Source organism: Apodemus sylvaticus, chromosome X (assembly GCF_947179515.1).
Source record: "Apodemus sylvaticus chromosome X, mApoSyl1.1, whole genome shotgun sequence".
Classification (NCBI taxonomy): domain Eukaryota; kingdom Metazoa; phylum Chordata; class Mammalia; order Rodentia; family Muridae; genus Apodemus; species Apodemus sylvaticus.
In genome coordinates, this window is record NC_067495.1 from 5,579,642 (window position 1) to 5,607,195 (window position 27,554).

Genomic DNA, 27,554 nt, shown 5'->3' on the forward strand with positions numbered 1-27,554 from the left:
CCCAAATTTCTTTCTCAGCTTGTTGATCCTTTGAGTATAGGAAGGCTACTGATTTGTTTGAGTTAATTTTATATCCAGCCACTTTGCTGAAATTGTTTATCAGCTTTAGGAGTTCTCTGGTGGATTTTTTGGGGTCACTTATGTATAGCATCATATCATCTGCAAATAGTGATATTTTGAATTTTTCCTTTCCAACTTGTATACCTTTGACTTCTTTTTGTTGTCTGATTGCTCTGGCTAGGACTTCAAGTACTACATTGAATAGATAGGAAGAGAGTGGGCAGCCTTGTCTGGTCCCTGATTTTAGTGGGATTGTTTTCAAGTTTCTCTCCATTTAATTTGATATTGGCTACTAGTTTTCAGTATATTGCTTTCACTATGTTTAGACTTTTCTCATGAAAGGATGCTGGATTTTGTCAAAAGCATTTTCAGCATCCAATGAAATGACCATATGGGTTTTTTTTTCTTTGAGTTTGTTTAGATAGTGGATTACATTGATGAATTTCTGCATATTGAACCATCCCCAAATCCTTGGGATGAAGCCTACTTGATCATTGTGAATCATCATTTTGATACATTCTTGGATTCAGTTGGCCAGAATTTTGTTGAGTATTTTTGCATCAATGTTCATAAGGGAGATTGGTCTGAAGTTCTCTTTCCTTGTTTGGTCTTTGTTTGGTTTAGGTATAAGCTTTATTGTGGCTTCATAGAATGAGTTGGGTAGTGTTCCTTGAGTTTGTATTTTGTGGAATAATTTGAAGAATATCAGTATTAGCTCTTGTTTGAAGATTGTTAGAATTTCCCACTAAACCCATCTGGTCCTGGGCTTTTATTTGAAGGGAGACTATTAACAACTGCTTCTATTTCCTCATGACTTATGGGACTATTTAAATGATTTATCTAACCCTGTTTTAACATTGGCAACTGGTATGTATCTAGAAAGTTGTCCATTTCGTCCAGATTTTCCAATTTTGTTGAGTAGAGCTCTTATACTAGGATCTGATGATATCTTGAATTTCCACAGTTTCTGTTGTTATGTCCATTTTCATTTCTGATTTTATTAATTCGGGTAGTGCCTCTGTGCCCTCTGCTTAGTCTTGCTAAGGGTATATCTATCTTGTTGGTTTTCTTAAAGAACCAGGTCCTGGTTTTGTTGATTCTCAGTATAGTTCTCTTTGTTTCTATATGGTTGATTTCAGCCCTGAGTTTGATTATTTTCTGCTGTGTACTCCTCTTGGGTGTATTTGCTTCTTTTTGTTCTAGAGCTTTCAGGTGTGTTGTCAAGATTCTAGTGCAAGCTATCTCCAATTTCTTTTTGGAGGCACTTAGAACTATCAGTTTTCCTCTTAGCACTGCTTTCATTGTGTCCCATAAGTTTTCTATGATGTGTCTTCATTTTCATTAAATTCTAAAATGTCTTTAATTTCTTTCTTTATTACTTCCATGACCAAGCTATCATTGAGAAGAGCATTGTTCAAAGTCCACGTGTATGTGTGTTTTCTATTGTTTTTGTTTGAACTTAAGACCAGCCTTAGGCTGTGGTGATCTGATATGGTGCATGGAATAATTTCAATATTTCTGTTTCTGTTGAGGCCTGTTTTGTGACCAATTATATCGTCAATTTTGGAGAAGGTACCATGAGGTGCTGAGAAGAAGGTATATATATTCTTTTTGTTTTAGGATGGAATGTTCCATAAATACCTGTTAGATGCATTTGGTTCATAACTTCAGTTAGTTTCACTGTGTCTCTGTTTAGTTTCTGTTTCCATGATTTGTCCATTCTTGAGAGTGGGGTGTTGAAGTCTCCCACTATTATTGTGTGGGGTGCAATGTGTGCTTTGAGCTTCAGTAAAGTTTATGTTATGAATGTGGGTACTTTTGCATTTAGAGCATAGATATTCAGAATTGAGAGTTCATCTTGGTAGACTTTTCCTTTGACTAATATCAAGTGTCCCTCCTTATCTTTTTTGACAACTTTTGGTTGAAAATCAATTTTATCCAATATAAGAATGGCTACTCTAGCTTGTTTTTTGGGACCATTTGCTTGGAAAATTGTTTACCAATCTTTGACTCTGAAGTAATGACTGCCTTTGTTGCTGAGGTGGGTTTCTTGTATGCAGCAAAATGTTGAGTCCTGTTTATGTATCTATTCTGTTAGTCTATTTCATTTTATTGGGGGAATTAAGACCATTGATGTTAAGAGCTATTAAGGAAAAGTGATTGTTGCTTACTGTTATCTTCTTTGTTAAAGGTTAAATTCAGTTTGTGTGGCTATATTCTTTTGGATTTGTTGAAAGTTGATTACTTTATTGTTTTTTCTAGGGTGTGGTTTCCTGCCTTATGTTGGTACTTTCCTCCCATTATCCTGTGTAGTGCTGGATTCGTGGAATGATTTTGTGTAAATTTTCTTTTGTCATAGAATGTCTTGTTTTCTCTTCAGGTTTGCTGGGTATAGTAATCTGGGCTGACATTTATGTTTTCTTTTTCTTTTTTTATAGTCTGTATGACATCTGACAAGGATCTTCTAGCTTTCATAGTTTCTGGTGAGAAGTCTAGTATAATTCTGATAGGCCTGCCTTTATATGTTACTTGATCTTTTTCCCTTACTGCTTTTAATATTCTTTCCTTGTTTAGTACATTTGGTGTTTTAATTATTATGCAATGGGAGGACTTTCTGTTCTGGTCTAGTTTGTTTGGACTTCTGCAGGCTTCTTGTATGTTCACAGACATTTCTTTATTTAGATTAGGGATTTTTTTCTGTAGTTTTCTTGAAGATATTTACTGGCCCTTTAAGATGTAAATCCTCACTCTCTTCTATACCTATAATACTTAGGTTTGTTCGTCTCATTGTGTCTTGGATTTCCTGGCTGTTTTGGGTTACAAGCTTTTTGCATTTTGCATTTTCTTTGGCCGTTAAGTCAATGGTTTCTTTGGAATCTTCAACATTCGAGATTCTTTCTACTATCTCTTGTATTCTACTGTTGATGTTCACATCTATGACTCCTGAATTCATTCCAAGGTTTTCTATCTCCAGAGATGTCTCACTTTGCGATTTCTTTGTTGTTTCTACTTCCAATTTTAGATCAGGAGAGTTTTGTTCAGTTCCTTCACCTGTTTGTGTTTTCCTGAAATTCTTTAAGGGATTTTTTTTTAAGGGTTTCCACCTGTTGACCCATTTTCTCCTGTGTTTCTTTAAAGGATTTTTGTGTTTCCTCTTTAAAGGCTTCTGCCTGTTGACCCATGCTGTCCTGTAATTCCAATGGGGTTTTTGTGTTTCCCTCTTTAAGGGCCTCTACCTGCTGACCCATGTTCTCCTGTATTTCTTTAAGGGGTTTTTGTATTTCCTCTTTAAGGGCTCCTACTTGTTGACCCATGTTTTCCTGTATTTCCTTAAGGGAGTTAGTTATGTCCTTCTTGAAGTCTTCTATCAGCATTGTGATATGTGATTTTAAATCCAGCTCTTGCTTTTCTGATGTCATGGGGTATCCTGGATTTGCTGTTGTGGGAGAACTGGGTTCTGATAGTGCCATGTTGCCTTGCTTTCTGTTGGTAGTGATCTTGCCTTTGCCTTTGACCATCTAGTTATCTCTGGTGTTAGCTGGTCTTGCTGTCTCTGACTGTGGCTTCTCTGTCCTGCAAGCCTGTGTATCTGTACTCCTGGGATTCCTGTTCTCTCAATGCCCTCCATATGGCTGTTTCTCCAGGAAGTATCAAGAGATGGGGGTCTTCCCTGTGGCAGACCTGGCAAGGGTCAAATACCCTGTGTGCTGCTGGTTCTCTAGAATGTATCAGGAGATGGGGCCTTTCCTGTGACTGAACTGGTGGGGGTCTACCACAGCAGAAGGACTGGGATAGGTGGTGGCAGCGGAGAAAGAGTATGGGGTGGAAGAAACAGGAAAGTTAGAAATCTTAAAGGCAACAAATCGGCAGAGATGTAATTCTCTGAAAGTTTCAGGATACACTCCATTTCCTAGATTTCTCTAGATTTTATAGGCCATTTCCTTCTGTTGGCCAGGATGCCTTAATACCATCTTCAATGTCAGTGACATGCCATCTGCTTCTTATTATGTTGATCCCTCCTGGATAATCTAGAAATGATCTCCCCATCCCAAATACTTCAGCATAATGTGATCTTCAAATTGCCAAAACAAAACCAAACAGGCAGGAGATTAGGGTAAGAAATCTTTATTAGGCCAATATTCTGATCAAATAAGTTAATGCAATAAGCTCAAGAAACATCTATAGGAAAATCTTGGTATGTCCTACTCTTCAGATGGGTGAGCAAAGGGTTAAAATATTGGAATATCATGGAATAGAAGAAAACAGATTTTCATGGAAGGACAATCAGTTTATATCCATTGTTGGAAAATCAGCACCAACTGTCAGAAGCAGAAACTTGCAAGATGTATTAGTTTTCCAGAAAATAATTTCTATAAAGTTTGGTGGTGGTAACTAGGTTTGTAAATAGCTTAGCAGTTACTTGATGAGTGCACCATTGAAAATAAATATCAACCTTCTTCCTGTTGAATCAATTCACTGGCAGCTGTTCTGGTTATCTGAAGTTGAGGAGATCATCCAGAGTATGAAAGTATCTTTTCTTCTCCTAATATCTACTTTTCTGAGTCAAAATGCCTGCCTTTTTTTTTTTTTTTACATAAGAACTAACACCAGAGACATAACTGACTTAGCAGCACTGGAAGGAAGTAGAGTTGAGCTTAAATGGTCACTGCTCTTTAAGGGTACCCTGTTGTCATATTAGCTGTGAACTCTACTCCTGATTCAATGTAATGGATTTTCAAGCCAATGCCTTGCCAAATTGATTCATGAGATGAATTGCTTTTGTAGCTTAGTTGAGCATTTGAGTTCTGAGTCTAAAAGTAAATGGACAAATATTATGGGTAACAATCCTCCAGCCTGGATCTGCCTGCTGCTCTCTTATCACCCTTACTCTTCCCTTGCACTCTACTAGCTCTAATTATTGTGGGGAGGAGATAGGCAACACACAGTACCAAAGAAACCCAGATGCAGGGACCTTTTTGTAAATCCATTGTCACTGCATAACTAAATACACCAAAAAGTCTATTCTCAAGATAGTTAAAACAGTAAGCTATCCCCTAGCCCTACAGCCACGACATCCAGATGAGGTTATACTTGGTAATATGGTTGTTCAGATAGGTGTTCGGGGGATGAGCTGGTTTTCATTGAGAGTAGGTGATCTTCTCTATGATTCATTTCTTTCACCTGGAAAATTATGGTAATAAAAGGTAATTTAAGCTCCACGCATGAACAAAGGTGAAAGAAGCAATGATAATAATTAGAATGATTCAAGTCATAGCTGCCACTAGAACAGGAAGTCCAAAGCACATACATGAGCACTTTGTATGTGTTCTGTTATTTACTGTTGCAACTTCATAGGGTGCACATTAATTTATTACTCCTTTCAAAAAGATCAGAGGCATAGAGAAAGGAGTACTATGCTAGTGCGTAGAAGAGCCAGATTCATGATAGACTGACAAGTGGCAAAATCATAATGAAGATGAAGCTTAGTTTAAAATAAAAGTCAAACAAATGCATATGCATAGAAAGATAAGTACTTTGAGTATTTTGAGGAAATAATATTACTTTTAATAATATCCTATGAATCAATGACTACTCAAAAAGTTTTTAGTACCAGGGTGCATAGGTGGTTATTTTCTACATTCTTTTTGTAAACTATGCTATGCCCTTTCGACATTTTTGCCAAGTTGGTAAAAACAGTAACAACAGCAACAACAACAACAACAAACCTGCTTTTGCTCATCTGCAAACAAAACACTCTACAGCTTGAAAATGGCATTTGTCATGGCAACAGACTTACAATCCATAAAACACTATATTGATTCATCTTTACCATGACTTTATCTTGCATTTAAACTAAAATATAATTATATACTTCTACAGATGAAAATGAATAGTGGTTCAATGAAGACACCTTGTTTCTAGTCAGATCATACTAAAAGACAGTATAAAAAGAAAACCAGACAGAAAACTAAACAAAAATGAACTTCATAAGTTCATTTCTTAACAATTAGTTTTGTTAACAGACAAAATTACAACTAAATTTAAAGATCTCAAGGGTCTATATTTTAAAGTCTAGAACTGAGTAATATTTCATTCCATAAAATACAATATATTATAATGAATGAAGCAGAGAGAGAGAGATCATCTGAACAATAAGAAATTTTTCTACTTGAAACAGAAGTAAAAGTTAAAAAAAAGCACAATAGTCATTTAAAAGAACAGGAAGACATCACACACACACACACATAAACATAAACTTGTTCACATTAAGTGACTTTAAATTATCTCCTTTCTCTTTCTTTCTGTCTGTCTCTCCCTCTCCCCATCACTGTGTTTTGTGTGTGTGTGTGTGTGTGTATGCACACATGTGCACATGCATACACATGTTCTGTGTGAGTGTACATACATCTACACTCTTGCATGAGCATGTAGGAATTAGGGATAGAAAACTTCTCCATCATGTTAGCTGAAATTGTGTTTTCTGAGAAATGTGGCATCTTTAACCCTAACTTTTTAAAAGACCAAATAAACAGTCTAGTTTCAGCTTGGTGCTATGGAACCTCATCGTAAGCTACTTCATTTTTAGGTTTAGCCTGATCCGTTGCAGCCTAGCACAGGCGCTTACTCAGTAAATATGGCATAGTTGTTGTACTCTTGAATTCATTGCAGCTGTGGATATCTTCACATGATTAAGCTCCCCAACATTCTTCATGGTTGAGCGAGGTTCCAGTCCTTTCTGTGGGTCTGTATTGGCAGTTAACCTTGGTTTTGGAGGCAGGTAGAATTTTTAAAAAAAAAAAAAATTCTTGCTTATCTTCATAAAATGCAAATTTTGTTGTTTTCCCTTATGGTTTTCATGTAGTGTTGTGGTTTTGTCTGGTGCTGCTATGTATTCAAATACTAAATTTTGTACTCTAAGATCTTGCTGTACCTGATGAGATCCTCCCATAAACCAAGTGATACTATGTAAACCTTGTTCCCCAATTTAAAGTTAATTGTTTAATAAAGGCTAGAGCCTATGATTGAGCAGTAGGGAAAGAAACACAGAACTTGATGATTCAGTGAGGAGACTGAGGTAAAATAAGAGGAAAGGAGGAGAGAACATGAGAGAGAGGGATGTCACAATGAGAGGAGTTGGATCAGGAGCACATGGCTTGGAGAAACAGCAAGGGAAAAGGGTCATATAGCTGGGATGTAAGTTAGAATAGCTGAAAACCTGCCCAATATAGGCTTCCAGCCTATAAATAAAATACCAGGATTGTGTCTCTTTTCTATGGGTTAGCTAGAATAAATGATCCTTTTAACAGTGTAGTGTTTCTTTCCTAAACCTCTTGGATTTTTGGTTGTACTTAGTACTTAATTTTATCATCAGTGCACATTATCTCCACACCCATAAACTCACCTCTAAAGTACATTTTTGGGGGGCTTATTGGTTAGGTAAGATATCTCTTTTAAGATACGACACATCAAACAGTATATTTAACAGAAACTCACTTTTCAGCACTAGGAATTAAACACGTAATGAAAATGGTGATGATGCTCATAGTCATAAATAAGGGTTTTTACCAAAAGAACACACGTCACCAGCATGATAATGGGAAAGAAATCACTTCACAAAGATGACATACAAACTGAATGAATAAATAAAACAAAAAGCACAGAGTGTGTTTTGGCTTGGTAAAACACTCCTGAAATGAAGCCTGCCCTGGATGGAGTGTTGTTGATTAGATCAGTGCCACAACATAGGAACAGGTTTTCTCTTTCCCAGGAGGTATCAATTGCAAATACCAATTGAAAGTAACTTCTTGTTTTGGTGTGTGGCTTTGTGTCCATTTGTCCTTCCCAGTGTTGGAATTTTGTTTGTCTTCAACCTGGGCAGGCCCTGTACATGCTGCCACCGTATCTGCAGGTTCATATATTTATCAGTTCTATTGGGTCTAGAAGACACTTTGCCTTAGAGTCATCTGCTACCTCTGCTTTTATTTACTTTCTACCTCTTCTTCTCCACAAATTGTGTGTCCATGAGCAGAAAGGAGTAATGAAGACATACCATTTAAGGTTGAGTCCTACAAAGTCTCTCACTTGCCGCATATGATCCAGTTGTGGGGCTCTGTGTTAATTGCCATCTACATCCAGACTAAACTTTGCTGATGAAATTTTTTTCTGTTTTTCCATCTTTTGGTATTATGGGGTTTCTTTGTTGTGATTTTCATTTGGGTTTTATTTGGTTTATTGGTTGATTGGTTAAATTATTCAAGAGACAGGGAGAGCACAAATTTGGGAAGGTAGGGAGGTGGGAAGAATGTAAGAAGAGCTGGGCATGGGAAAGAATATGATAAAAATACTGCATTAATGTTTACATTAAAACATTAATGAAAAGAAAGAAGTGAGTGAATAAAAGGGGAGATTTACTAATTAGGCAACATAATGAAGATCTGAGCTGGAGCCAAAGGACAAAGTAAAAGATTTTGTGGACAGGAAAGAGAGGAGACATTTCTGGTAAACAGAGGGTTAGGCATAGTGGATTGGGAGACTCTACACTGTAATGCAACAAAAGTATAAACTAAGCAATGAAGTGTAGGTAAGAAGACATTTTGGGCACTATCATGACAGTCATAACTGTAGACATTGTTTAAAAGAATGTTGACAGAAAAATAGGAAGAAGATGGGTAGAGCAATGGTTATATGCAGAATTTAATAAAGAAATGCTTGGCAGATGATAATTTTAAAAAAGAAGAAAAACTATGCCCTAAAGAAAGCAAAGCAAAAGCTCCTTACCTGTCTAGTCCTTCACGTGCGTGCACGCGCACTCTCTCTCTCTCTCTCTCTCTCTCTCTCTCTCTCTCACACACACACACACACACACACAAACAACAACAACAACAACAACAACAGCTGGGGGTAGTTTGTCCCTTGGGCTCCTGCCATTTCTCCAGTACCAGCGCTTCTGGATGAGAGTGTAGGATATAGCCAGGCAAGCACTTTTGATCAGCTTCTGCTTTGTCCCTATGGGAGAAAATCATGGTGGTCTGGAGGTTGAGGGTGAGTGGAGATTGCATAGAAGTGAATGCAAAATAGGAAAGGAGGCTGCACACCATTAGTGCATGTCATCATAACTGGGCCAAAATGACAGGCACAAGTGGTTTTTGTTTCTTGGATATTTTTTTCAGGAGGGTTCTCTAAAAACAAATATTGTTTACTTATTTAACAGTCTGTGGTTTTATGAATGCATTGTGCTGTACTGTGGAGGTGGAAGTCAGAGGACAACCTGTGGAACTCAGTTTTCTTCCTTTACCACTTGGGCCTTGGGGATCAAACTCAGGTCTTCAGGCTTGTGGTCAGGCACCTTCATGTACTGAGATATCTCAGCATCCCACAAGTAGCTTCTCTTGCATCTTAGCCACTGACTAGGAGATGGAGTCAGAGTGTGAGAGAGAATGTGAAAAGCAGATACAACACTATGAAAAATAGAAAGGGCCAAAAACAGTTCCCAAATAAGAGATTTGAGTTCAGTGTCAAAAATCAAAGGGTAGGCACTTAACAAGAACAAGTGGAGGGAACAAATTTTCCATGGACAAACCAGATGTTTCATCACAAACAACTCTGAAGACATAGAATCTCCTAAATAAGCCTATCAGTTTTCACATTGAAATCACATCATGGTAGTAGTTTGGGGGATAAAGTTGGCCACCTTTGGGGTTTTTATTGCTGTGATAAAATGCCACAAACAACATCAACTTGAGGATGAATAAATTTAGTTCATCTTACATCATATACTCCACAGTGAAGGGATATCAGGGCTGCAACTCAAGTCTGATGGCAGAAACTGAAGCACAGGCCGTGATGCTGCCTGGCTTGTTTTTTATGGATTTCTTATCCTGGTTTCTTACAAAGCCTGGAACTACTGCCCAGCAGCAGCAGCACCCATAGTGAGCTGGGTCCTACCACACCAATCATCAAATATTAATCAAGAAAATGGATTATAGGTTTGCCCACAGTCCAATCTCATGGAGGTATTTTCTCAATTGAGGCTTCCTCTCCCAAAATGACTATCTTGTTTCAAGCTGACATAAAAGTGCTAGGACACTGAGGAATAACCCAACATCTCTAAGCTTTATTCTTTTACTTTCCCATAAATTTCACTGAAGAGTCCTTTTCTAACAAAAAAAAATATAGCAATTACTCCTTCATCCCACCCTAAACAATCCCTGCTATGTTTAGAAGATAGTAGGACAAAGGGACCCAATGTAGGAATGTTCCATTGCCAGTTCTGTGGCCCCCAGAGATGGACCTTTGAGTGTCTCTGCCCCCCATACATATCGGACTATCTTCTTGTTGTGAGGAAAGAAGGAGGGAGGGAGAGGCGGAAGCCTGAGAGTTTATTGTCTTGGTCCTTTTGTGAAGGGCATGTCAGTAGTCATCAAATGCAAGCTGCTAGTTCTTTAACTCTCAGTAGCTAGCACTTCCTTGAGACTCTAGGGCTTATAGCAGGTAGTGGTTACTAGCTCTGGTGTCATCTATTATGTTTCCCTATACCCTGTCTACCCTTTTGCAAATAGTACTTTCAATGTCCTGCCAGGACATAAGAAAGTCAGGCAAGCAAGATATTCTGCTAGCACTTGGGTTTCTGAACAAGGAGAAGTCAGGTATGTGGCTTTTTAATTTAATATGCTTTAGGATCTGTATTCTTTTTAAAATCTGTATATGTATGGTTGAATCTGTGTGGATATACACACATGAGTATGGGTGCACATGGAGTGGGCAATGTCAAATTTCCTGGAGCTAGAGTTACACGCAGTTATAAAGCACTACACACAGGTCCTGAAAATTGGACTCTGGTAATCTGAAAGAGCTATATGTGCTCTTAACCACTAAGCAAACTTTCATTGTAAATTTAGCCAAAGAAATAATCACTGTTTAAACATCAAATAAAATAAAAGAATAATATAATCTGTTCTCAGCCCTACAGCCCATACATTAGGACTGCTTTTAGTGAAAAATAGAATATATTTTTAATTGATCCATTAGAAGTTACTGACTTAGAAAGTTATGAATTAGAATTGCTATAAGTAAAAAAAGATTGAAACTATTAATATTCTGAGTTATAGAAGTGGATATGAATTCCCTCTATGTGTCGACATATATGGATTAATGGCATATCACAGACTGTAGAACAGTGGTTTCTGAATAGGCTTCAATTTTAGGGAAAAGTAATACTTGATTACAATGATCTCCAATAATTGCTTATACCAATTAATCTTGTTTAATGAAATGAACCATTTCTTTGCATTCCTTTTCCTATTATTTTCATACTGACATTCTATTTATAATAAACTTAAAAATCACACTATATGTTCTTGGATCATAAAGACGGATTTAAACACAGTTTGTTCAATGCCGTTTTGTACTCTAAGGTTTAACTGGTAGGAACTTTGTCTTTGGGATGGGACTTTCAACATGACTTGATGATACTGACATTAAATATACTCTTTATATTTGGAGAGGGTTTGATTGACTAATCTATACAGTCTCATTCTGTGTAGAGAATTGGAAATGTTCTAGAATTTGAGAGCAGATGTTGACATGAGTCATTTCATTTCTGCGCTCAGATCTCAGATCTTAACATCTGGACTATCTACTCTTAGAAACATGATTTATAGTCCTACATTGCAGTGTCTTTATTTAGAAAATAGACTTGCATAAAAGAGTAGTTATAAAGATAATTTAGATAACAAATCTTGAACTCTACATAGCTACTTGTCCACAATAAGTCATTTATAATGGTGAGCATTATGAAGCAGAAATTAGATAATCTGGCCATGCCTCATATTTCTACTTTCTACTTGAATCACAAGAAACTTTGAAGCTCTCCCTTCGTTGGCCCCAGATTGTAGCACAACTGATGCCAGGTTAAAGGAAGTAGTCTCACCTTAGAACCTAGCATGCAGGCCCTAACACCAGACAAAATGGGAACAAAAACTTAATCCATCAAAGACATAGTACATAGTTTCAGGATCCAAGAATGTACCTAAATATATTATTATTGATCTTTTGGCTTCTGAGATTTTGCTTCTCATTAACAGTTCTTGCTAACTAAAGTATGCTAATCATAATGGTGTGTGTATGTGTGTGTGTGTGTGCATAAAAAAACAAATGATTGTGAGGTTTGGGGCTGCATGATTTGGGCAATTTTCCATGCAAGTTCCAGCAAACAATCTAGACTTTCTACTCATAAGAAATGAGTCAAGAAGAACTACTCTATTCTACTTTAAGAATATCTGTGTGTTTTCTCTGGTAGAGTTACATCTTCATATCAATGCTTAGTATGTATTCTGTGGAAATTCAAGGGGTCTGAATTAGTGTCATTTTCCAGCTCCTGGAGGGGAAAGCTTTGTGAATCCAGGATTGGAATTATTTGACAATTGAAGAAACTCAACCTGTGGAATCTTTGTTCCTTATTGATAGAATGAGGTGAGGTAGTCATTTATGCTAACTATAAACACACAGGTGGTTTTAGCATAACTCACCTACAAAGTCATTTTCAAATTTTCTCTATTCAAAAATTGGATTAGGAAGGAGAAGAAAGTAGAATTATGAGAGCAAAAACATCATCCATCCTAAAATGGCAGAATGACTTGACTGTTTACGTCTTACTGAGATAGAAAACAATCCTCTAGAATATATTATCCCTTCATATTCAAAGGGAATATCTTAATATGGGTTGATGTCTTTGGGGATTATAAAAAAAAATTAGGTCCCAAAGAGGTGACAGCAAATGAAGAATTTTCAGAGTGCTCAAGACACAAATTGAGAATTCTTTAGTTAGCTGCTTTTCATTATCAAAATGAATTAAAATTTCAAATAATGTTTGGAACATACAAAGGAAAATATATGCAAGGGGTGGTTCATGGGGTAAAGCATATATATATATATATATATATATATATATATATATGAGATATATAATGAATTATATATCCATCTACATAAGATATATACTGAAATATATATTCATACATATTGAAATAAGTAAGAAAAAATAGCACTTTAATTATAAAGATTAACAGATACTATTGAAGCTCTTTTACCTGATCCCTTCAGATCCTTGTTATGTTTCTGTCAGGTCCTTCCCAGTGTCGGGATGGTTTTATTTAGAATGACCTGTAGTTTTCATATTTCTAAATACTAAAAACTGAAATGCCTTTTATATATCTGATGTAGATGTGCTTAGCAAATGACTGGCATGTATAGAGGAGGTCTAATCTCTTACCAGGCAACAAGAGAAAGTCTGAGTTGTAAATGATATAGTCAGAGCTTCCCCTTAGGTCTTGGGGTTGCCATAGCTTCTTCCCCTTCCCTGGCCTGATTATTCACTCCCTTACTAGTTTAAGAAACCATTTGTACTCATATCTTCACTTTTAGCTCTGAGTGAGGGCCACCTAACCAGAGACATAGGAGTGCAAAAGGAAATTAAAGGCAATGCTAAGAACTGAGGAAGGAAATTTTTATTAAAGAAATGCTACTTGAACTAGTCTTTGTGTTATGGACTTTCAACAAAGAGACAGCAAAGAGATCTGAGCTTCAAAGAAGTGTTGCATGAAGAAACCAAGAGCACCTACTTTAATAATGAAAGGACCTGAAGGAAGGGAGAAACCTACAACCTATCCATTTTTGATATGTATTGACTAAAGCAATTGCCAAAGTGTAACACTAAGGCTAAGGGCATGGTGGTGGCACACATACCTTGGCTTAAGACCCACTCAACAAGAGATAAATCAAACCTAGTATGGAAGACTAGCCAATTACCCAGAGCTAGTGAAATAATAGATCTTGTAGAAGAACCCTCAACCACAACTTTACTTAAGCCAGCATTAGTCCTAATTACATTCCAAATATTTGTCCTTATCTATACAAATACTTGAAATCCTCCCTTTTATCCGGGAAACTTCTTTTTGCAACAGATATAGAGCACTGTACAGAACCTGAACTAATCAAAATGCATGATTGTGGAGCCTAATTCTAATGGGTATATATGCCAAATACTCCTACAACTGAGTCTCAGGGAACATTGCAGAAGAGGGGACACAAAGACTGTAAGAGCCATAGGATCATGGAGAATGTCAGAACTTCCACCTATAAAATCCCACCAACACATGTTCCTACATGTGAGGTGAACAATGACAACAAAATTAGATATTCCAATGTAGACAGGGAAAAGTCTATGAGGACTCAACTCTACACAAAATAACAACAGACAGTCATGGAATGCTGGGAGTATGAGAAATAATCTTTCCTATAAAAAGCACACAAATTGAGTGTTTACTACCAAAATAGGTCATCCATGAAAGCATACATACAAGTATCATTCTATACACTGAGTAAGTTATATTTATGAGTACATATATGCATACAAGAATAATTAATGAAAACAGAGGCCATGAATTTGAAGGAAAGCAAGGAGGGTTCTATAGCAATATTTGGAGGGTGGAACGGGAAAGAAGAAATGACATTTATAATCTCAAACAATAAGAGAAATTATAAGAGAAGAATGAGAGAAACACTTGGAACTAGTCACTCTAGTTTCTATTGCAGCCCCTGTAAGATTATGGACATACTATGTAATGTCTCTGCTCTTTGGATCTCTTAATCTGACTTGTCTCAACTTTCTAATACATTTATTGGGAATAACAATTGCACTTGCCTTCTAGAACATATTTTTCAAATAAAATATCATTTGTGAGTGCATAGCACAGTGCTTGTGATGATGCCACATTCCATAAAAGCAGTTGTTTTTTTTATGGCTTTGATTGATAAGAACAAAGGATATGCTATATACACTAGAAATCCTTTGAGTATTTCAAATGTATGTTATTTAATTTAGTTTTATTTTGGTTACTTTTTGTTTTCACAAATTTGTGAGTTTGGAGAAGCAGTACATGAATGTCAAGAATTGGATGGAACCCAAATAAAACTTTGATAATAACATTAACGTTGATGATAAAATATTCAAGAACAGTGCTCTCAAGCCAGGTCTAGATTTAAAATCACATTTGGGTTTCAGACTAAGGAGGAACTTTCTAATCCTTTGCTTAAGTCTTGATCTTGAGATCTACATGCATCATTAATCAATCTTACAAAGAGATGAATGGACATTCAGTATAGAATTTAGGACCATTACTTGGAAGAGGAGGAGAAGGAGGGGGGGGAGGAGGGAGGGGGAGGATGAAGAGGATACAATTAAAATATAATCAAATTTAAATTTCTTTCATATAATAAAACTATAATGAAATATAAAAAATTAGGTCCATTCATAGCTTATTTGACACAATGTGTGTGAGTCAAATAATTATTCATTAAATGTTAATAAGTATCAATGATTATATGGTTCTTTTTGAATAGTGTATCTTTAATATCTGGGATTAAAATTGGCCATTAAGAGATCCTGTTTGATTATATGAAATTGAAAACCACACAAAAACTTCTCAAGAGCAGTATGGAAGCCAGGAATAATGGCACACAGTTATAATCCCAGCATTTAGGAAGCTAAGGCACAACGATTGTGAAGGCAAATTTGGGCTACATGGCCAGTTGCCATCTAGCCTCTGTACATAGCACATAGCAAGACCTTCTCTCCAAATAAATTAAAAAAGTGAAATAAATAACCAATAAAAATAAATGAAATTTGATGTGCTGTTCTCACAAGGAGAAGATTATGGCTAATGAAACTTTGAAGAAGAATCATCTCCAGATTCTATGTAATCACCTACATGATCAAGGGCCCTGTGTAGGAATTTCATATATGCAGTAGCAGGCTCTGTCTGATTTAACTTCAAGGGTGCATGACATTCAAAGGTGCCTATTTAATTCCTACCTCAAACTCAGAGAATAAGAGAAAACCAATGGAACAACTCTACCAATGTTGTTTTATGGTTTTTCAATCAAATGTTAATTTTCTGGAACGATCTTATCTTTATATTTTCAGTTAAATTTTCTACTGGAGATAGTGACTTAGAATTTCAAGAACTTAGGAAGTTGAAGGAGGAGGATTGTAATAAGCTCAAGGTCAGGCCAGGCTACATATGGTATCTTATCCAAAAATTATGCATACACAAAATTTTCAGATATGTATTATTTACTTTTTGTTTTATAGATAAAAATTTTAATCGCTTTTAGGAATTTTCTTCTTTTAAGTTTCCCTCTACATCCGTGTTGTAACTGTTTCTTCGAAATTTATTTTTTTCTGTTTGCTGATATTCTGTTTCTTTTTCAGACTGCAGTTTTCCCTTACATATCTGGTGATATTGATAAGTTGGAGGGAAGAATCAGAATAATTTCTTCTATGGCACCAGAAATTGAGAAAAAGATCATATTAAATGGAGCAAAATGAGGTAGATGTGGAGGAAATATAAAGTTTGGTAGACAGCAATAAATTTGAAAAAGTTGTTCCCTGACAGATATATTTGTATAACAGGCAGTAAGAGCCACTGGAGGGAAAAATTTGACTGTCAAGCAAAAGAAAAGTTTGTTTTGACAGATGTGCCGTTGTCATATTGGAAGCATATTGACATATTCGTGTGCTATGGTGAGCAAAAGAGAGCCAGCAAGATGCAGGTGAGCCAAGATCATTTGCATAACTTCTATAGTGCCCAGAGAACCTTTCTTCAAGGCTTCAGAATCTAAGGTAGGACATTTGGTGACTCGTGGCACAAAGCTTCAGAAGTTTGACATAGCAGATGGAGATTTGTATGGGGAAACTTGAAAGGATGGAAAGGAAACAGAACAGGAGCCAGAGAAACTCATTTTAGAGGTTTCCCTACTTTCAGTGTCTAATCAGTGATTAAAGCAGGCCCTAAAATCTGTAAAGAAGATAAAGTCTCTTCCTTAAAGTCTGGTGCCTTTGAGGCTCCAAGGCCTGACACTGTCGCTGATGTTTGGTGTGCTTATAGACAGGAGCCTAGCCTGGCTGTCCTCTGAGAGGCCCAACAAGCAGCAGAGGCAGATACTTACACTCAACCAATGGTCTGAAGTTGGGAATCCCTGTGGTTGAATTAGGGAAAAGCTGGAAGAAGCTGAGGAGGAGGGTGACCCTGTAGGAAGACCTGCAGTCTCAACTTACCTGGACCCCTGAGATCTCTCAGACACTGAGCCACCAACCAGGCATCATGAACTAGCTGGTCTGAGGCTCTTGGCACATATACAGCAGAGGACTGTCTGGTCTAGCCTCAGTGAGAGAAGAAGCACCTAACCCTCCAGAGACTTAGGTCCCAGGGAGTGGGGAGGTCTAGTGGGGGAGTGAGGATGGGGGGATATCTTCTTGGAAACAGGAGGAGTAATGGGATGGGGAATTAGGGAGGACAGACCAGGGGAGGACTGGAAGTAAATACATAAATAAATGAATAAATAAATAAATAAATAAAAGTATATTTTTAAAAAAGTAAGTCCGGTGTCCTCACAAAGACTATATCTTGATATGAGGAAATCCTCAAGAAGATCACATTAAAAGAATTGACATGGAAGTACATCTCTACAAATGAGGACATGGCTGACTGGGGAAATTCAGAAAGCACAGTCCTGCCTCTGTACCCATAGATGATTGCCTCCCAGACACCCTCCATTCAAGCAACCAAATCCACAGACACTTGAGTCCTTTATGTAGAATAATATAGCAGCTGCATAAAGCTTGTGCCTATCCCCCTGTATACTTTAAACCGGATCCAATAAAATATAATAATAAAATATATCCAATAAAAATAAAAATATTTTGTTTTATAAATATTTTATAAGATAAAATATTTCATCTTTATAATTCTATTATAAGATAAAATATAAAACTAAAGAAATGCTATACTTTATTAGTTATGGAATAATGAGAAAAAAAATTCCTATACACATATTTGAAGTTGGATAGATCTGCAAATGTGGAACCTGATAATACAGAAGGCAGGGTGTACTAGACTTTGTTTTAAGTCTGAATGAGGCACATTCAGACTTAGTTTAATCCCAGCCTGAGCTTCCCCTCATAATAAACTGGCTCTTTCAGACTGCTCATATTTCATTGAGGAAATTGGCTAGGCCTGGGCCAAGACAAGAGGCTGGTTAATAAACATACTTATAAGAGCTGAGGAAAACAAAAGCAGGTGAGATGAAACAGGCTGACAATCATAATCTAGACTTGCAAGACCAGATGCACCCAGGGCACTTTAATCCCACTCTCCATCAGATTGGAATCAACAGGCGAATTAATAAAATTATCATTGCCTGGGATAATATCTAAGCTTGTTGGTTTAGTATTTATGTATTAAATAAAGCCTGTTGATTTATAAAAGCCATTATAACTATAGAACCTAATCTGGTCAGTATACCCTGAATCTAGATATGGCCTTCTGCCTTGCTTTTGTGCTTTTCCAGATATAATATGCATTACATACCAGGTAATTATGTTTAAATTGGTCTATCCTGAGCAAGTTCTGGAAAAGGGCTGCTCTGTTAATATTTACTATGTGCTTACTGGCCTTTACTTACATGTTTTCCTGATCACGATTCCTGAATTTTCCTTTGTTTCATCCACAATATCAAAGTGCGATGAAACTAAAATACTGCTGTCTACATTATTCAACAATTGGCTGCCTATTTTTTGAGGTCCTGAGATCTCAGTTCTAGTAGGCATAGGTCACTGAAAGTCAGTCAGCATATGTCTTCATCCATTTATTTGTTGCTAAAACTCAATAGTGCAAATTGAATAGTTACCAAGAAAAGTGGTTATTTGGTTCTTAGTTATTGTCATATACTATGATAACAAATATGAGGTAGCTCCAATTGATGTGAGCCTCTAATTGCTTCAACTCATGAACTAAAAAGGCAAGAGGCTAGGCACTTGCAAAAGAAAGAAGGCAAACATACAGATTTTGCACTTGCTTTAAACAACTGTTCAGTCACTAATTAGGGTGACTAGCAAGGGTGTCCAAACCTTGGCTATTGCACTATGACATTGTTAACTATAAATTTGTTTATTGAACTGCATTCATAACCACCTTTAGATTCATGTGACCTGTGGGACACAGGTTAAAATATACTGAGAGTACAATTATTAGAGAAAGGCATTAAGATTAGCATGGGGTCTCCCTCTCCATGATGAAAACATCTCTCAGTGGGCCCCATCTCCCAGCATTATCAGGTTGAGGGATAGTTTCAGAGATATGAACTTTTTAGGGGATACATTCAAACCTTCCATCAATCAGGACAGGAAGAAACGTCATATTCACATGTTAGTGTGTAATACATCCTCAAACATGGTATTTTTATTAGTCAAGTATAACATGTGATTTATAACAAGTTGTCACTTGTTAATAACTTAGTCATATGACGCCCAGATCACAGAACTATATGACCTCTCTTAGATAATCCTTCTTTGTACTATTCTCATTTTTGAACTTTGTCTTCCCTCCAGAAGAGGAATCTGATCACACAACCCTATGGAGAAAAACAGGAAAGATGATATTCCTCCTTATAAGACAAACAGCATTGTGGACAAGAGAAAACATAGACAAATGAATGTATATCCAGAACATTTTTTCACTGTGTTGTAAACTACAGGTTTTTATAGGGCTCATTTCCTGTGCCAGTTAAAGAATTAAAAGACAGGAAAAAATATCAAGCTCACAGTCAGCAGCAGGGAAAATCTCAGGCACAGCAGACAGAATTAATCAGTGAAGAAAGACTTTTATTTGACATGAGTAAACACATACACAGGAGGCACGCAGAGAAAATATCCTGTGTTTTGCAGAGCAGGAGGACTCAGGAAGCCAAAGTCTCGGCTCTCCTAGAGGGCTTAGAGTTTAAAGGGACTTTAAGGATTGTTTTTTGTTGTTGTTTTTGTTTTCCTGATTTAGTTTGAACAAATACAAGGAAGCCAATGGGCCTACAACTTTGGGTAAATGTACCCTGGACCAGGCCTTGAATTTGTAGGACTAGTCCTTTGTTTCAGGCTGCCTTTGACTCCAATGAAGGAGAAAGAAGCCAGAAGTTTGTGGTCCCTCCCCCTATTACGATACTAGATACCTATCAGGGAGGGATCTGTCTACCTAGCCCCGCAAATATTTTCTCCCAGCTGAAACACACTTGTGGTACGATGGAGGCCCCAGCAGAGCTGACCAGTGAGCACAGTGTTAGAGCCTGGGTTAGAGTTTACCGCGTTGCAGCAGCATGTCAGCATTATCCACAAAAGATAAAGAAGAGAGGCAAGGGTCAGATATTACTCAAAGACAACCGTACTGGCTGACTGAATTTTTCTAGCAGTGCTGTCTCCTACTGTGAGAGAAGAGCTTAAGCACAGGGACATGGTGTCAGAAAAGAGAAAAAGGAAGGCTTTAGTCCTCACTGCTTTTAATGCCCAACTGTGAAGAGCCATGGAATCAGAAATAACTGCAATAGAGGGCAAGGCGTGATGCTTTGGAGGACACACTCAAACTGTAGCACTGCAATAACTACAGAGATAGGCGCCATTTTCATCCCATTGTGGGCCGCACAGCTGCAAACATGGTGCTCAGCTACAGACTACAAGACTTTAGCTGTAGTGAGTATATGGAGGTAAGCAATGCTGAGTTGCTGGCAGACAGGGCTATACAAGAAGCAGGAGAAATAACAATTCTGGGCTGCGTTGTGGAAGAGGATAGCAGGGTGGTACAAATGAGAGGACGGAAGTCAGCCAGTGGCAGACAGAGAGAACAGCTGCTGAGGAGAAGCAGCGTTACAGGGCTGCAGAGCTGAGCATGAGTTTGCAAAACAGACAGGGAACATTGGGAAACATAAATTCTCACAATTAACTGCAGCTATTTAGATCTTTGTTCATGCAAATTCTGAAGACAGGAACAGGAATATGATGCTATGTGAACATTCAGATGGAGAGGAAACATCCTGGAAATGGTGAAATCTTGAGGAGAGTGTGAACCTACAAAGCCATTATTTGGTTAAAAAATAAGCTAAGGGTGATTTTTTTTGATTGGCCAAAAGACTAGGCTCCTGAAATAATTCAAATTAATGTGTCCAAGCTCCTGAAGGGGGTTGTATGAAAGACACATCCTTATCTTGCAAAGCTTTCTGTGTGTGCACAGAAGTCTGTAGGCAGAATCGATGGGAGGGTGCAGCATCTTTTCTGCCTAGGGCAACTAGGGATTCCATTTGTTTTCAGTTCTACTAATGAAAACAAATAGGGCAGACAGTTCTAGGGAAAAGAGATACTCTCTGGATCCTAGAAAAGCCTGCTCTTCTGGGGAGCTGCGATTGGCAAGCCCATTAGAAAAGAACCTTTACATAATTGGGAGAATTGCCAAGAGATTTCAGAGAACGCACACTTCCTAGGCTGCTTCAGGGATCTCTGGAGTACATGTTCTCTTCTCCCCATTCCCCAACATGTACATAAAAAAATAGGAGACACCAATTTCTGTGTTCCCTTTCACAATTCATCTAGTTAATATTGCTGTTCTTTTAAAAATTAAAATCATTTAAAGGTTTGCAGTATTTTATGATTCACTGAAATATGATAGGGTTTGAGCACTTCTCCAATATTGAAATAAAATACCTCTTGAAGTATATTATATTCATTATTTATTCCATGGGAAATCTACTTTTAAGGCACAACTTGCCTATTCACACTAATTTGTTTATTGAATGATAGATTGAAACAGGGTCTCACTTGACAATTTATGCTGGCCTGAAACTTTCTATCGAGCCCACTCTGTTCTTGAACTCAGCATGCTCCTTCTGACTCAGCTTTCTAAATTTTGGGATTGAAGTTATAAGCCATCTGTTTGGCTTCATTTTTCAAATACAACAAGCCACTACCCCCAACTTGAATTTTTATTTTATTCTTTATTTTTCTCCCTGTTTCTTAATATTGTCAAACTGGATTGTTGAATAAGCTCAATGAAGATTATCTGTAAGATTGTTCAGGGGAATTGCAAACAACAGAATCATCCTTGATTTAACTGAAAATTAAATTTATAGATATTAGGCAACTCAAATAATCCTTTCCTATATGAATGTCAACATCATATCCTATGGTCTAAAGAAAAAGCCAAACACTGAATGCTAAGAATCTGGTCTTATCATACACTAGACCTGTTACCAGCTTTAAAAAATATTTTATTTCTACATCAAGAATTTAAACGTGGAAATCTCACAAAGCCCCACTTCTAGGTGAAGAGGCATAGGCAGTCATGGTTACTTACAGAAGAAGAATCCCTGATAGATCATCAAATCCAAAACTGTCACTCCTAAACACTTAAACGCATATACTAAAATGATTGCAATAAACGCAACACTAAAATAATCCAAATAATCCAGGTTTTTGTGTGTGTGTGTGTGTGTGTATAACTGTGTGCAATTCAGTTGTTCTCAGCCAGTGGATCATGATCCCCAAAGTACTATCAGAAAACACAGACATTCACATTATGATTCATAACAGTAACAAAATTACAGTTTGGAAGTAGCAATGAAATTAATTTTATGGTTGGGGTTCACCACAACATGAAGAACTGAATTAAAGGATCACAACATTAGGAAAGTTGATGGCCACTGAATAATTAAAGAAGCACAAATTTTAGAGAAAAAGACATATACACCAGCTGATACAAGGCCCCCAACACATATAGAGGAGAGGAAAACCTAGTCTGGTCTCAGTGGTAGAGTGGTCTCTACCCTCTAGAGACTTGAGGCCCCAGGTAAATGGGAGGAGTAGTAGAGAAGCACTCTTTCAGAGGCAAGGAGGAAGAGGAATGGAATGAGGTACTATGGAATGGGGAGCAGGAGAGGGACAACAACTAGAATGTAAATAAAATAATATAATAAAATAAAATAAAAATCAGGATGAATTTTGGAGAGATGGCTCTGCTCATAAAGTACTTGTTAACCAAAACAAAGTTTTGAGTTCAGTGCCTAGAACACAAGTAAAAATCCAGGCATGGTGGTACATGATTGTAATTCCATCCCTGAGGCAGTAGAGTCTGGTGAATCCCTGAAGTCCACTAGAAAGCCAACGTAGCCCACTCAGTGAACCCCAGGACAGTCAGAAACAGTCTTGGAGTGGATGTTTCCTGAAGAACAACACTCAAAGTTGTACTCTGGCCTCCACAAGTACACACACACACACACACACACACACACACACACACACACACACCATGGTGAAAAAATCCTTTTCCACAGTTAATATACACTAAAAATCTGCTATTTACATCACTATCTTCACAATGTTTGTGATTCAACAGAGGGCCTTAGACATAATAGGTAAGTATTCTATCGCTGAATTTCAACTGTACCCTTTTTTGAATTTTTATTTTGTAGTATTTCCCAGCCTGATCTTTAATTTCTTATGTACCCTAGGCACCCCTTTAATTTGCAATCCTCCTGCTTCAGCTTCCCTAGTAGTTGGGACAACAAGCCTTGCACCACCAGACTCAGAGAATTAAAGCTTCTTTAGAATACCAAATGCCCTCTCATTTTCTTGAATGAGAACTGTACCCTGTGTCCACCACATATTGTCTGGCATCAGCCTCATAGGATCTAGGCCTAAGCATCTCAGCTACAACTTTATATCCCTCCAAGTCTGTATTTACTGGAAGAACTTATGCATCCAACAGGAGCATCTGTTTCAGAAACAGAGCCATACTAAACCAACAACACAATAGCAAACTGAATCCCATAAAAGGGAAAATTTATTCCATACCCACTGAGCACATTTACAATATGCTGGGCACTGAATACCAGGAGGGGGATGGAGAGATAAATAATAGACTGTTACTGCTCTCCAGAGTGGTAAGGCTGTATCTGGTGAGGGAGACAGAAATGTGCAGCCTTATGTAAGAGGAAGATGCTTACTAGGAAGCCACTGCATGAAGTTTGGGTGGATATAGGAGCAATATTTGAGATTCTATTTTGTACCTCTTAGAAAGACCTTGCATTTCAGAGTAGATTTTCATTTGAAATTAATTGCATAGACAAAGCAAATATTTAGAATTGTCTAAAAACATGGTGTTAGATAAATAATGTGTGGAGTTTGGATGTGCTAGCCTAGAGACTTTTCTAGAGGTCTATACATATATCAATGTATAGACTTCCAACAGATTGAAAATCATCTCAGGCAAATGTGATTTCATTAATCTCCTATTATCTCCTGATATTAGTTTTATAACATAGTTTAGAGGCAAGGTATGTGTATCTAAGGGAGTTTAATTCTATTAAGTATTTTAAACATTCCTGAGATTACTTCACATACAGAGGAAATATCCATCTGCATGCTTATGCTACATTTAATTCCAAGACAAAGAACAATAATTTTCTTAAGAGATTGGGTTGCGACATAGGACATTTAAAATCTCAGTCACCACACAACAGTGATGTGACTGACAGATATTTTCAGTTTTATTTATGTGTATTTGTGTAGGAGTGTGTGCCACTATATATGTATGTCTACTCGCGGATGACAGAAAAGAGTGTTAAATATCATGGAGGAGCAGTTACAGGCAGTTGTGAGCCACTGAACCTGAGTGCTAAAAACAAAATATCAGTTCTCTAAAGAACAATACCTGCTCTTAACCACTGAGACATTCCTCTACCCTCAAGAACAACAGAGTTATTAAATTAGTCTGAAAGGAACTCAAGAGGGAAGTATTGTTCTATAGATTTTTAAATGAAATATGAGCAATAAAAACAATAGTTAACTAGAGACTAGAGTGATAAATCAGAGGTTAAGAGCTCTTGATGCCTTCAAGTCTCCATCTGAACCCCAGAGCTGAGGCTGTCCCACAGCACTCTGAACCAAAATCCCACTCAGAAGAGATCATGACACTCCAGGAGTACTGACACCCTGAAAATCACAGGCTCAGAGGCCTACAGGAGATTAAAGCACTTGTCAGAGACTGCAAGACCAACTAACAACAGAGATAACCAGATGGCAAGAAACAAGCATAAGAACCTAAGCAGCAGAAACCAAGGCTACTTGGCATCAACAGAACCCAGGTCTCCCATCACAGCAAGTCCTGGATCCCCCAAAACACCAGGAAAAGAATAGTCTGATTTAAAATTACATTTCTTTTTATTTTTTTCATATATTTAATTCGATATATTCTTTATTTATATTTCAAATGATTTCCCCTTTCCTGGATCCCCTCTCCCCAAAAGTCACATAAGCCCTCTTCCATGCCCCCCATTACCCAATACCTGTCCTGGTATTCCCCTACACTGCTGCATCAAGTCTTTCCAGGACCGGGGGCCTCTCCTTCCTTCTTCTAGGGCATCATTTGATATGTGAATTGTTTCTTGGGTATTCCAAGCTTCTAGGCTAATAACCACTTATCAGTGAGTGCATACCATGTGTGTCCTTTTGTGATTGGGTTGCCTCACTCAAGATTACATTCTCCAGTTCCATCCATTTGTCTACTAATTCCATGAATTCATTGTGTTTAATTGCTGAGTAGTATTCCATTGTGTAAATATATCACATTTTCTGTATCCATCCCTCCATTGAGCGACATCTGACTTCTTTCCTGCTTCTGGCTATTATACATAGGGCTGCTACGGACATATTGGAGCATGTGTCCTTATAAGATGCTGGGAAATCCTCTGGGTATATGTCCCCCAGGAGTGATAAAATGGGGGCCTATGGTAGTATCATGCCCAGTTTTCTGAGGAACTGCCAGCCTGATTTCCAGAGTGGTTTTATCAGCTTGAAATCCCACCAGCAGTAGATGAGTATTATTCTTTTCCCACATCCTCACCAGCACCTGCTGTCCCCTAAGTTTTTGATCTTAGCCATTCTGACTGGTGTGAGGTGAAAACTCAGGGTTGTTTTAATTTGCATTTCCCTGATGACTAAGGATGTTGAACATTTCTTTAGGTGCTTCTCTGCCATTCAAAATTCCTCAGGTGAAAATTCTTTGTTTAGCTCTGCGCCCCATTTTTAATAGGGTTATTTGGCTCTCTGGCGTCTACATTCTTGAGTTCTTTGTATATCTTAGATATAAGCCCTCTCTCAGATAGAGGGTTAGTAAAGATCTTTTGCCAATTTGTTTGTTGCCATTTTGTCCTGTTGACAATGTCCTTTGCCATAAGAAACTTAGTAATTTTATGAGGTCCCATTTGTCAAGTCTTGATCTTAGAGCATAAGCTGTTGGTGTTCTGTTCAGGAAATTTTCCCCTGTGCACATGTGATCAAGGGTATTCCCCAGTTTTTTCTCTTAGTTTCAGTGTGTCTGGTTTTATGTGGAGGTCCTTGATCCACTTGGACTTGAGCCCTGTACAAGGAGATAAGAATGGATCAATTTGCATTCTTCTCCATGCTGACCTCCAGTTGAACCAGAGCACCATTTGTTGAAAAAGCTATCTTTATTCCACTGGATTGTTATAGCTCCTTCATCAAAGATCAAGTGACCATATGTGTGTGGGTTCATTTCTGGGTCTTCAACTCTATTCGATTGATCTATTTGCCTGTCACTGTACCAATGTCATGCAGTTTTTAATAATATTGCTCTGTAGTACTGCTTGAGGTCGAGGATACTAATTACCCCAGAAGTTCTTTTACTATTGATAGTAGTTTTAGCTATCCTGGGTTTTTTGTTATTCCAGATGAATTTGAGAATTGCTCTTTCTAAATCTATGAAGAATTGAGTTGGGATTTTGATGGGAATTGCATTGAATCTGTATGTTCCTTTTGAAAAAATGACCATTTTTACTATATTAATCCTGCCAATCAAAGAGCATGGAAGACTTTTCCATCTTGTGAGATCTTCTTACGTTTCTTTTGTTAAATACTTAAAGTTACTGTCATACAGATCTTTCACTTGTTTGGTTACAGTCACACCAAGATACTTTATATTGTTTGTGCCTATTGTGAAAGGTGTCATTTCCATAATTTCTTTCTCAGCCTGTTTATCCTTTGAGTATAGGAAGGCTACTGATGAGTGTGCTCTGGTGAGTCCAGCAGGCCCGAGCAGGAGCCTTAAGGTGTCTGCTTCAGGATCTGAACAGCCTGGGCCACAGCACTCGGTCTCCAGGAAGTGGAAGAGGCCTGGTGTGCATCTTGAGGCAGACTGGGTGCACACAGCATGCTCCGGCGGGTCAGCACCAAAAAGCTTAGGTTCCAGTCCTGAGGCCTCTGGCAGGAGCCACAGATCCAGAGAATCCTGGGCTTCAACACCACATCTCCAGGCCCTGCAAGAGGCCAGAGGGGCACCCGAGAGACCAGCTGGGAGGAGACAGTGTGCTCTGGTGAATTCAGCAGGCCCCAGGCAGGAGTCTTCAGGTGTCTGCTTTGGGATCTGAAAAGCCTGGGCCACAGTACCCTGTCTCCAGGCAGTGCAGGAGGTCAGCTGTGCAGCAGAGGCCAGCAGGGAAGAGGCAGCTTGCACTGGTGAGTCCAGCATTGACAAGACCAACTAACACCAGTGAGAACTAGATGGCAAAAGGCAAACGCAGGAATGTCAAAAACAGAAATCAAGGCA